Below are 13,278 nucleotides of genomic sequence, written 5' to 3'. Positions count from 1 at the left end.
CATCATATTTTTTCAAATAAATAAAATTTCTATTCTCTGCCCTCTCTCCTCATCTCCCTTTAAGGTATGTCAACTCTAACCCCGCCGCCCCCATACACACACCTTGTTGCCTCTGACATTATCTCCTCTACTAGATGTGCTTTCGTACTTATTGCTACACAATAGTTCAACAATAAAATGTGATAAATGCAGGCAGAGGTGTTTCAAGAAAGAAGGTAAATGTCCTTACACGTTTTCAACATAGAAACAGAATTTTTCAAAAATGAGTTACAAAACAGCAAAATTTAAAAAAAAATAGTTATAGATAAAGTTTGCAGATAACGTTGTCATCCCTCTTAAAAGAAGAGGGATAAGGCACAGAAGGAATGTGGTGTTGAGGACAATGAAAATAAGCAGTTATTGCAATCTATTTATGCTGCATTCAATGGATTTAGAAGACAGAGTCTTGAGTGCTGTCGTTATTACTTGTTTGCCATTTGATGGTGGGCAAGATATTTAATTTCATTGGGTTTCACTTTCTATGCCTCTAAAATGTGGATTCCCAGGCTAAGAAAATATTTCAAATCTTTTCTAGGTCTAAAAGTCACAGACCTTAGTCTCTGTGTACCCTTTATAAAGGCCACATTTTCACAAAAGATAGCATTCTTGTAAAACATCTTTATAGAAAGAAAAAGCTATATTTAGAAAGTCCACTCAGTGTCCAGGGTTTTCTGAAGTCGTACTGCTGTTTATAACCAGGTGTAGGCCAGTAGGACCACACATTTGCTTTAACTAATAACTGTCCAGATTTCTTGGAGTTAAAGATACGTTTTTCATTATTCTAAGTGTTGACCTAAGAAATTATTGAAAATAAGAATTGTTCTAATTTACTTATTGAATTACCCAGTTCTTACATGGCCTGACATGAAAGGTGATTTAAAAGATTGCATTTAAGTTTGGACATAGAGCCTTCATCCTGCTGTTTCATCACAGACCTCTTACAGGATAAACACGTGCAACCATTTTGAGTTTCTGAATGGGAGTGCTCCTTATAGTATTTTCCCCTTATAAATTTCTTGCCAACTTACTCCAATTTGAATGCAGGTAGAAATTTATAAATTTCTCCAAGAACTGATTTTTATTTTTATGAATCTTACTGATTTTGTTTTAATACCGAGGGCTTTATCAAATTCATAGACATTTGATAGAGTAAAAAGCAAAAGCATAATTAGGAAAAATCCAAAAACCTCAAATAGAAAATAAGATGCTATGTTGTTAGTAACAGAAATTAGCACAAATAGACTGAAAAGCTGACCACCATTGTAAACTGAGCTTTTAACTATGTGAGTCGCCAGGAAAAGGAGGATTACCTGACTCATGGGTCTTCTCTTCTTTCTTTGCCTTTTTTGAACGATCTCAAAAATTAAAGAAAGGTTGAAATGACAATAAAAATAATTTATTTCCCAAACCATTTGAGAGTAGTTGCCAACACAATGCAATGTCTCCCCCAAATCCTCTAGTATTTCCTACAAACATATATCCAAATATAATCATGCAAATCAGGAAATTAACACTGACACATTACTACAGTGCTACTAATCCTCAGACCCCTTTCAAGTTTTGTCAATTATCCCAATCATGTCCTTCATAATAAAAGGATCAGCCCAGCGTCATATGTTGCATTTAGTTGTCCTGTCTCTTTAGTTTTTTAATCTGGAAAATTTTCTCAGGCTTCCCTTGAATTTCATGAACTAGAAAATTTTAAAGAATATGGATCAGTTATTTTGTAGGATTTAGCTGTTTGTATTTGTCTCATGATTATTCAGGATATGTGTAACACACATATTAACACACAGGATTAACACAGTGGTGAAGCGCTGTTCTTCTCACTGCTTCCTATCAAACAATTTCGGCAAACTTTTAACTTGTAACCTTACTGGAATATTATTTTACTCATTTGATTAAGGTTTATCACCCAGTCATCTCCATTGTAAAGTTATGTTTTTCTCCTTCATTATTAATAATTTTTGTGGTAAGGCACTTTGTAATTATGTAAACATCCTGTTCCTCATCAAACATAATTTATTCAATTTAATTATTTAAATCAGTATGAACTCATAGACTTCTATTTTATTCAATTGACTATAATATGTTTCTACCATTATTTATTTTGAGGCTTAGATTGTTCAAGATTTGTCCAATGGAAACCCCTTCAGTTTGGCTTCTATATCCTTTGATGTTTCCCAATTATTCTTTGATATCTCCCTTCTTCTTTTTTTTTTTAACATCTTTATTGGAGTATAATTGCTTTACAATGGTGTGTTAGTTTCTGCTTTATAACAAAGTGAATCAGCTATACATATGCATACACCCCCATATCTCCTCCCTCTTGCATCTCCCTCCCTCCCACCCTCCCTACCCCACCCCTCTAGGTGGTCACAAAGCACCGAGCTGATCTCCCTGTGCTATGCGGCTGCTTCCCACTAGCTATCGGTTTTATATTTGGTAGTGTATATATATCCATGCCACTCTCTTACACCGTCCCAGCTTACCCTTCCCCCTCCCCATGTCCTCAAGTCCATTCTCTACATCTGCGTCTTTATTCCTGTCTTGCCCCTAGGTTCTTCAAAACCATTTTTTTTTTCTTTAGATTCCATATATATGTGTTAGCATACAGTATTTGTTTTTCTCTTTCTGACTTACTTCACTCTGTATGACAGACTCTAGGTCCATCCACCTCACTACAAATAACTCAATTTCGTTTCTTTTTATGGCTGATCCCTTACTTCTTGAAACAATAATATGTTCTAGGGTCATCTTATATTTTCCCTGTAGTAGCTCTAGAATCAGCCATTTCTCCAAAGAGCTTTAGTTCCTTCAGTTGGAGAGCTGTATTTAGAAACCAAGATCTGGACACCAGGTGTATTCATTGCTCTTGGGAAGTAGTGGTCCCAGGTACTCTCAATAGGCAGAGCTAGGGGATTTATGTACATATATACATACACACATATGAAAGCACATATTCATAACCATTTACACATATTCATAAACATATGCATACATATTGTCTATGTTTAGGTCTATAATGTCTCTATATTGAAAATCATGTGTTCACATTAACATCCTCCATTCCCTTTCAACACCCTTTCATTCATTTCATTGCCCTTTTCATATTTTAACTCCCTCCACAGATATTAAAAAAAACACTGATTACCATATCCTTAATATCCTTACTTATTTGATCAATCTTCCTGTATTTAAGTAAATTCTTGTAGCTGCCACTTTCCCATCCCACACATTTTCTCCACCTGGCACGGGTTATGACTATCTGTACAGAGTGGTTGCCAAGGCCACTTCCTCATGTGGATGCCCTTTCACACGAATCAGACTTCAGCAGTCAACTCCAGGCTCCCTTATGCAGACATCCTCTCCCCTTTCTCAGACTCTGAGACCCAATGCCAAGTCATGTGGTTCCTTGAATGCCCACCTCCCCCATGCTGACAAAGGGTTATTTTACCTCACTTAATGGACTAATTTGTTCAAGAAGGGAAGGGATCACAACACTGTAAAGCAATTATACTCCAATAAAGATATAAAAAAAAAAAAAAAGAAGGGAAGGGACAAGGAAGGGGATGAAGAAAGGGAGGTGGACAGGGATGAACAGGTATCTTTTTTTTCTAAACAATATTTGAAGAGGTCCTTCATTTAGAAGTTACAAAGACATTATGAAGTATCAGCTGAAGAACTGAAACGACAACATGTATTTACACATCTACATCCCTACACCTATGACACACAATGTACACCTACTTTTATAGTAACCAAAATATAATTTAACAAAACTTATGATGCTTAGCCATACACTTTAATACTCAGCAACTTAAAAAAATATGCAGTGCCATTTGGCTGTTAACTATCAGTCCATTTATATGAATGGATTTGTAAAACTCCTAGCCAAGAGTGCTTGGGATAGCGTCTCTACTGGTCCTTACTGGATCCTCTTCTTCTTTTGTCACTCTTTTCAGTCATTTGTTGATTCTCGATTGTATCTCATTGGTGACTTGAATGACCATTGGTAATCATATCTGGGCAAATACCCCAGCTTGGTGTCTCTCAAAGGGCTGACTGAAAACCATTTGCAACAGAATCAACTGAGGTACTTGATAAAATTCAGGTCCACAGGCCCTGTTTTGATTTCCTGCTCAGAAGCTCTTTAGAGAGTAATAAGTATTTGGAAAATACCTTAGCTAATTCTCACACATTAACACTGAAACCATGGTGTAGTTTGCATGTCTACAGTTCCTCAAAGTTCACGGTTTAAAACACATAGGTCTCACCAGCTACAGTTCTTTTATTTTAGCTTCATTAATTCACATTTGTTATTTAACCAACTTGGAAATTGCTAGATGTGTGAATAGCCGCCAAAGTAAAATGTATCTATCTTTTGCAAAAATGTCTTCTACCAAATGTCTCTACAAAATGAAATGTAAATACCTTCTAAGATCTTGCTTGGAGGAATCTTACAGATTTTTAAAATCTTCCAGGTTTTAGAGAATAGCAAGTGCAAAGGCCCTGATGTTGGGAAAGCCACTGCAGAAAGAAAATCTGGATGTGTGTGTGAGAGAATAATAGTAGTAAACGAGTTTGGAGAGTAGGGCAGAAGAAACATTGACTAAAGCAAGTAGGACAGGTAAAAAGTTTAATTTTTATTCTAAGAGTGATGGCAACGGGTTTTGCGAAATAATGTGATATGATTTATGGGTTTTTTTTTTTTGGATTATTCTGGCTATTGTATTGGTTATAGACTATAAGGATTGGGGCAAGAGGGGAAGAAGCAAGGAGGTTGTGGAAGAGGCTGCCTATTGCATTACATAAGGCAAGCAATGATGTCTTGGAGTAAGTAAAGATGGCAAGAGTAAGGTGAGAAGTAGGTGGATTCAGAATGTATTTTCAAGTTAGAGCTGGCAAGAATTTCTGATGGACTGGACATAGGAATTGTGGGAAAGTGAGAGTTTAAGGATGAATCTAACATTTTTGGCCTGAGCAACTGGATGAGTTATGGAACCAGAAAAAACTGGAGTGCAATGGATGGATCAAAGCAAAATATTTAGTTTTATTTGCTAAGTTTGAAATGTCTGTTATGCATAGATTGGAGATATTTAGTGGGAAATTGGAATTAGGAGTCTGGAGGTTAGGTGAGTGGTTAGGGCTAGAAGTATGAATTGGGGAGTCATAAGTCATCTTCCCATTAAAGTAATGGGACTAGATTAAAACTCATGAGTAGTGAGGGTAGATGGAGAGTGAAGGGGGCCAGGAATGAGCATTAGGGCATTCTAACAGACGTTGAGGGATGGGAGGCATCACCAAGGGAGACTGCCAAGGAATGGTGAGTGAGGAGGGGAGAAATCTAGGAGAGGATGGTGTCCTGGTAGCCAGTGAAACAAAATATTCATTCTGGAAATTATGAAGTTCATTTTCCAAAGTTTCTTGAATTGATGATAATTTGAAACTCGGTATTTTAAAAAGAGCTTTAGCAAACAGAAAAGAGAATAATTTTCTATCATGAGTGATTGATTGCAGTAGCATGGGGAATGGAAAAGTTGTGAAAAGGGAATCAAGAATTTATGTAAAAGACAATTTTAAACAAAAGTATTCGTTTAAAAAACAAGTACACAATATTTAGACATTATATTTTGTCTTTGTGTCAATAGCAGCTACAGCATGCTGTAAGTGAAAGATGAAGGATTACAGTTTAATATCAAATCAGGGGAAAAGGTGAAATACTTGAATTCTTTGTAGATTTTTAATAGATTTCAAACCTTTATTGGTTTTGAATAATGTCATATTTCAAACATAATTTTCTAAATAATCATGACAATTTTAGAATCAGAATAAACCTTATATAACCTTATATAAACCTTATTTAAATGCACATATAGTTCATTTTTATGGGTAAAACTAGGACTCTGGTCTTCTGATTAACAGTACTATTTCTTATTGCAACACACTGTTTAAATGCATAGATGATTGAAAAAAAGAGCGTACCAGTGATCTCTTAAATGTTTTACAAAATATTAAGTAATTAAAATTAGGGAAAATAAAGCTCATGAGGATTAAATTACAGGAAGAGTTTATAAGAGGGCAAAGAAGTAGGAGATGTATTTTCACACAGATAAATATGAGATTTTAGGAGAAAATGACCAAAACTGCATTTATAAGGTCATGGTACTAGCTAAATGAAATAAAGACAACCATCATGTGAATAACATATAATTTTGAAGGTGAATTTTGAATATGGAGACTGATACAGATTAACATCTGATTATAATAAAAATCATATAGGCAGGGTAACAAGGTCTTCTTCATCCAATCACAGCTTTTCAGGAATAAGGGAACCTCTTGATACTTTGGTATGTGCCATTTTAGGACAATGAACTTGCTACAAAGTGAACACTTGATGCAAGAAATAGTTTAGAAACATAAATATGATTCAAGAAATTCCTGGATGGTGAAAGCTATGTTGGATTGTTTCAAAAAGTTAGGGATGACTAGGTTAAGTAACTTCTCTTTTTAATAACAGAATAACTGTCACATGAAAGATCTCACTATGCCACTGACAAAGATAAAATCCCGGGACGGCATGGCTTCACAGTCTAATAGTCTAGAGCTACAATGTCCAGTATAATGTCCATTAGTCACAAGTGGCTATTAAATACTTGAAATGTGGGCAAGTTTGACTTAGGAACTGAAATTTTAATTTTATTGAATTTTATTGAATTTACTTTTAAAAATTTAAAAATACATGTGACTAATGGCTATAATTTTTGACAGCACTAAGAACATTTCCATTATCATGGAACGTTCTATTGACCAGAGCTGAACCATAACATTTTTATTTAATTTTACATTTATTCCTCTTTGCTAAGAAAATCCTCTCTCTTACTAATAAACAATATTAGCAAGATGGCTGGATATAAGCTCAAGATGCAAAAAACTATTGGATTTCTATAATCCAGGAACAAAGAGAGAGCTTAAAAATTATTTAAAATGGAAAAAAAAAACTACCTAGGAATAAATCTAAATAAAGATGTGCAAGACATTTATGGAGAAAATAAAACCTTACTGAAAGATATTAAAGAAGTCTTAAATAAATGGAGAGATACATCTTGTTTATGGATAGAAAAGACTCATCGTAATGATGTAAATTTTCCCCAACTTAATTTATACATACAATACAATTACAATAAAAATACTTAATAGAGGTTTTACAGGATTGCCAATTCTGAAATTTATGTGAATGGTCAAGAACAGCTCAGACACACCTAAAAAATCCATTCATTCCAAAATGGTCCTGGAAAACTTAATTATTCATAAGAAAACAAAGAAATTGGATAATACAGACAAGTCGATTGTAAGTGCATTAATGGCTTGAATATAAAACAAAGATACACTAGAACTTTCAGAAGAAAATCTACTATATCTGGGTAGCATTAAACTAGGGAAGGACATTTTAAGTAGAACAAAAAGGCACTAAGCTAAAAGATAAATTTGATTTCATTAAAATTGAGAGCTGCTATTTATCACAAGACAACATTAAAAAAGTGAGAAGGCATGACATAACTTATTTGTGTCATATATAGCTGACCAAGGATTATTTGCTTGTATTTAAAGAACAATAGAAATAAGTAAGAAAAAGGTAAACAGTAGAAAAATGGACAAAAGATACTCTCTGGACTTTCACAGAATAGGAAACATAGGCAACTATTAAACAAATGAAAGGATTCTCAACCTATCGGTAATTAGGGAAATACAAATTAAAATTGTTATGGACTGAATTGTGTTCCCTAAAATTCGTATGTTGATGCCCCATCTCCCAATGTGGCTGTTTGGAGACAGGGCCTTTAAAAACATAATTATGGTTAAATAAGGTCATAATGGTGGGGCCCTAACTGATATGACTGGTGTCCTTGTAAGAAGAGGAAGAGATACAAGGGATGCATACACACAGAGAAGAGGCCATGTGAGGACATAACAAGAAAGCAGTGGTCATCTGCAAGTCAAGGAAAGAGGCTTCAGGAGGACCCCAAACTGCCAACATCTTGATCCTGGACTTCCAGCCTCCGGAACTGTGAGAAGATAAATCTCTTGTTTTTTAAGCCACTGAATCTGAGGTATTTTGCTAGGGCAACCTGAGCAGACTAATACAAGGAACAAAAGACTAGACTGGCCATTCTAACTGGTGAAGCTATAGAGCAAAAGGACTGAAAATTGATTCCATAACTTTGGAAAACATTTTGACATTATTTTTTAAAGTTGAATATTTGAATTCCCTACAACTCAGCAATTCTTCTCTTAGTATGTCTACTCTTTTACTTATGTTAAATCTTGCACATGTGTACCGGGAAACATTATAATAAATGTTCATGGAAGTACTGTCCATAATAGGTCCAAAATAACCCAAATATCATTAATAGAATAATAAACACATTTTCTTGTATTTATACAATAAAATATTATACAGTAGTACAAATGAATGAACACTAGTTAAAGCAAAGTGGATGAACCTTAGAAACATAATGTTGAGTAAAAAAAGCAAGCACAGAACTAAAGTATGATATCAATTTTATAAATCTCAATAATAAGCAAAATCAGATGAAAATTATGTGGATGTTGAACATAAAGCCAAGATCAGAGTGATTTCTTTGGTGAAAGCAGGAAGGTGGGATCAGGGTAGAGAACAGAGACAAGACTCAGCAGTTTTGATTCTAGTTCTTAGTTTTGGTGGTGTGTTTGCAGGAGTTTATTATTTCTCATAACTTACATACAATTAAATATATTCTTTTGTATATTATCTAATAATATTTAAAAAATCAAAATCCATTATATACCAAAGATAACCCCTAGACATTAATTATAGAGAGTCCACTTTGAAACAACATACACAGTTACTCATAAATCTTCTGTAGTTGAAAGCTTTTAGCTATGAAATTCTTCCCCCTTCATATGAGGACTTTATGTTCCATAATGAAGGAAAATTGTTCCTACTTTGGGACAATTTGCCTTCTTTATTTAAGTGATACTAGTCCTTTGGCTGCCTAGAAATTTTAAAAACAACTGATAACTACATCTACTGCCTGCAAGAGAATAAAGGAAAAGGAGCAGAGGAGGCAATCTCATACATTATTGATAAACACATACAAAGACAATATTGGTACAAAGCTATTTCTCCATATAGCAACTCTGAATTTTACTAATAAATACATAAATATATCAAACATTAATAAAAGAATAAAATTATCCAATATGAGTACATTTGCTCTTCTTTTACAATTAGTTCCAGGATTCTATTTTAGATTATTACTTCATATCTGCGAGAGTTGGGTGTGTGTTTGTGTGTTTGGTTTTGTGGAAGCTGCATTGTGCTAAATTTTACATTTCTTTCTTGAATTAAATGGCTTTTGTTATCCCTTGGGAATACTGAAGAGAGCAACAGCAGATTACTACCTACCTGTGGAAAAGTATAAATAGCAATTTTAGCTGCTAGTGATTCTGAAATTGCCCTTAACTTTGTCCTTATAAAAATGCTCCAAGAATTACGTTTTGCAAATCCACAGATTTACTATCCATATTCAAGTCATTTACATGGACAAAGAATGTAGCCTGCCGTATCAGTAACAAAGGACCTTAGAGCCATCAAGCCATCAGCCACTGAAGCCACCCCCAAAGCTGCACCCTGAGGGGATTCAGGATGGAGAAAACAGGAGACTGGCCCTAGATAATTAAAGTGCATATCAAGGGAATGATTTCCATGAGACCAGATTCTTGCATCTCACCATATACAGAAAAGTGCTAAATTTATTAACTTAAGATGTCTAGTTTCTTTAATTAACAGTAATCTTTTGATGTTCCAACTACCTGTTTTTTTTTTTTGCAAGAACCCCTAAATACCCTGTGCCCTCCCTTACCTCTTCAGAACAGTCCCTCAGAGCTATCTGAGAGGTTGTCTCCTGACGTAAGTCCTCAGTATGTCCTCCAAATAAAACATAATTCTCAACTTCTAGGTTGTGCATTTTTTTTCAGTCCACATTTAATTGTATGGCTCATGTAGGTACTATGCCTAAATGTAATGGGATGAGCTGTAAATTATTAAAACTAGATTAATTCTGTCAGCTCTACCACTAGCTGAGATCCAGGCTTTCATCTCTGGATACTTCTGTCATAGATCTTGGCAAATATGGGGTCTGTGTTGGTCTTAAAATTATTCGTAGAATTGTGGGGACTCATTCATTCTTTCAACAAATTTTATTGCTTATATTCTATGTGTCAGTTACAGTGCTGGGTTTTGAAATACAGAAGTCAACACATAAGAAAATATAAGGATAAAACACATTTTCTACCATATTAACTTTTTTCATTCATTCATTCATCCCTAAGTCATTCAACACGCGTCTTCTTATTGAATACTGGTGAAGGGTCAAATGCTATGCTAAACACTGAGTATATAACTGCAAATGAGATGGACAGGCCCTGATTTTGATGTCACTACTATCTTGTCCTGCCATGTAATGGGACAGCTTCATTATTCCCTTTACCCTAAGTTTTTATCACAAATTGCTAATGAAAATAAAACTGTTAGTGGAGTTTCAACATGCATAGGTAAATGAGAGCACAGAACTCCTCTTTCGCATGCCCCATTCTCCTCCTTCTAACTCCCTATGTGAACTCACTTGGTGCCAAGACCAAGAAGATGTGCCCCAATAAGAACCAAGCTGATTTCCTCACACTGACTGGGGCTATTGCTCACTTAGAAGACTTGATGCTTAATTTTGATAAGCAACTAGAAGATCATGGAGACAACCTATAAAAATGATTTGTCTTGGGAGGAAATACTAAAAAGGGTTAATGTGCTGTTCCACATGCCTAACCTCCTGGAATTAAACCACAGGCACCAAGATCACCAAGTGTACTTGGCAACAATGAGCTAAAAATGAAAAAAAAAAAAAGCATCATACTGTTATTGTATTCATTTTCCCCCAAGGCACTCTCTGATAAACACCACAACCTCTAAGGGAATTGAGAACAGCTTCCTTGTGGGGTAGATTATATATGCATCTTTTTCCAAGCAGTTAAATCATATCCAGCTATCAGCACACCTTACTTAAGGTGATTGTAATGTATGAGGTTAAATGTTCCTACCTGATTGGAAACCTTCTTGTCCTCAATTCATTGGCTATACTGGATTTTTTTTCTTGGGTCAGACCTTCAGACTTCTACCAGAAATCGTTCCTTTGGGGAAACCAGGCCTTCCCAGAAGCTCAGGAAACTGAAATGGAGACAGCAAGACAGAAGGAAATTATTTGGACATATAGACCTCAATTGTTTCGTTTTAAGTAAACGTCCAAGCAAACATCTTCTAAATGGTATAATAACTTTAGGGAAATTCATAGTTTATAAGTTTGTGTACTCATAAACTGAACATATTATGATAAGAGTACAGGTTGCATTTTGTGTCTTCAACTCAAGCAAAGACTTCAAAAAAGGCCCAGTTATCCTTTGCTCATTAAGACATAAAGAGAGGGCAAAAAGGGCAAGTTTCTAAGTCTTTTTCTTTAAAATTTACTTCCTTTCTTCAGTCTTCATCAAGATCTTCAGGAAATTAACTTTACTAAAGTTAATTATTCATAAAATAAACATAGGAACCTGCAGAAGACTATTTCACAGAGACCTGTAATGTACAATATCCTTTGCATACATGCACCATGAGCTTGTCTTTTCTAGCACTGGCATACACAAAACTCTGTGTGTGTGTGTGTGTGTGTGTGTGCACATGTGTGTCTTTTTTTGTGATGGAGCCACAGGGAGAAAATAAATCTATTGGCTGCAATTCAGTGATTTAGAAAGATTTAAGCGTAAAGGAAAAGGCTACATCAAGTGAAGCAATAAAGTCATGAGGTTGTGGTTCCATAATAATAACAATAGCAGTCTTCTGAGTAACCAAGGGAGCAGGCTTCTCAAATTATAGTCACACCTGTTAGACCATCTGCCCATAAATTTCACACTATCATTAATGGAAAACAAATGGCACTGTCTCTCCTTCCCTTTATCCATTGGCCATTCTCATATAAGCTATTTTTCTCTTCAAGGTCATGCTCTTTCCTATCTGTTTAAAAATATTAGGATTTAAGAGGAGTGATAATGTGCCATGCCTTGGTACTTGTACCAGTGATGGCTCTGTAAGGAGCACTGGATTGTGAGGAGGCTATAAATTGAATTCCCCTAGAAGCAGAACCTGAGGCAATAATTTGAATGCAAACTGTTCATCTGGGAGGTGCTTCCAGAAAACTCAGAAGTGGAGTGGGAATTGAGAATGGAGGCATGGAAGGAAGCCAACAGAGGTGCATTACTGAACAAATTACTCCTGCAGGGAACTGCTGCCAGTACTTCAGGGGAGTTCTGTGAAACTCTATAGAACATGTCTCAGAGTTATCCCAAGAATCAGTGAGAAACTTGAAGTACTTATCTTCCAGTCCCCTCTGTCTTTGGTTGAAAGCTACACCCAGATACATTAACTCCTGTACACTTCTGGCCTGCCCTAAGGTGGATAATTGCAGGTGATCGCATGATTCTATCAGCATATACTGGAATGGTGAGTGCTGGGGAGATATGAGTGGAGCATTGAAACCATCTAATACAGTCGGGGAAGGAGATATTAATTACTGGCTTGCAAGTCCAAATGGATAACCTGAAATTCCTGGGTTAATGCTTTTACTTTGAGGTATTTAAGCATGATGTATGAGTAAAAATTTCTTCTATTAAATCAAGTTTAAGATCCTAAGTCCCTAATCTTCTGGAAAACTGTGGGTATCTTTTAACAGATTTTTGAAAAGTAACATGATTAAGATTTCAAATTGACCATTCATTCATTCATTCACTCATTCAACAAACAGTTATTGAACACCTGTAGTATGCCATGGGTTAAACTAGGCACCAGTGTTACTGTTACTAAAATCATTATCGTGCCACCTAGAAATCAATGTATTGTGACACTCAAATAAGAAAATCCGTGTTACCGTAAAAATTATTACAGAGTGCTATAGGAAGACACAGTAAGACCTTAATTCATGCTGTGGACAGTAGTATATGGGGGATATCAGTAGGGCTTCCTGTAGAAGGCAATTGAAATGGATATGTAACACGAAGGAAGGGTGAATTTTTGAGGAAAAGAGAAGATAAATCCATGGTTGCCAGAAAATGAATGGTTAAGGATCAGTCCAGAAAGGAGTTCCATTCATAATCAGT

The 13,278-nt window shown here is 35.4% G+C and overlaps 1 protein-coding gene across 4 annotated transcripts in view; it reads right to left on the bottom strand.

The window, feature by feature from the left end:
• PKIA (cAMP-dependent protein kinase inhibitor alpha) overlaps positions 1 to 13,278 on the bottom strand; it is a 95,198-nt gene that overhangs the window by 22,014 nt on the left and 59,906 nt on the right. For 2 of the 4 annotated variants that reach the window (XM_082432897.1, XM_082432896.1), the window contains one exon: positions 11,176 to 11,302. The exons of the other annotated variants lie outside the window; for them this stretch is intronic. The gene's annotated coding sequence lies outside the window, so the exon portion shown is untranslated. The remainder of the gene's footprint in view (positions 1 to 11,175; positions 11,303 to 13,278) is intronic. 4 annotated transcript variants of the gene reach the window in all.

Source organism: Balaenoptera physalus (genome assembly GCF_965194825.1).
Source record: "Balaenoptera physalus genome assembly, chromosome: 17".
In the NCBI taxonomy this organism is placed as follows: Eukaryota; Metazoa; Chordata; class Mammalia; order Artiodactyla; family Balaenopteridae; genus Balaenoptera; species Balaenoptera physalus.
Note: the sequence above shows the minus strand (reverse complement) of the source record. Positions and strands in the feature narration are given on the sequence as shown.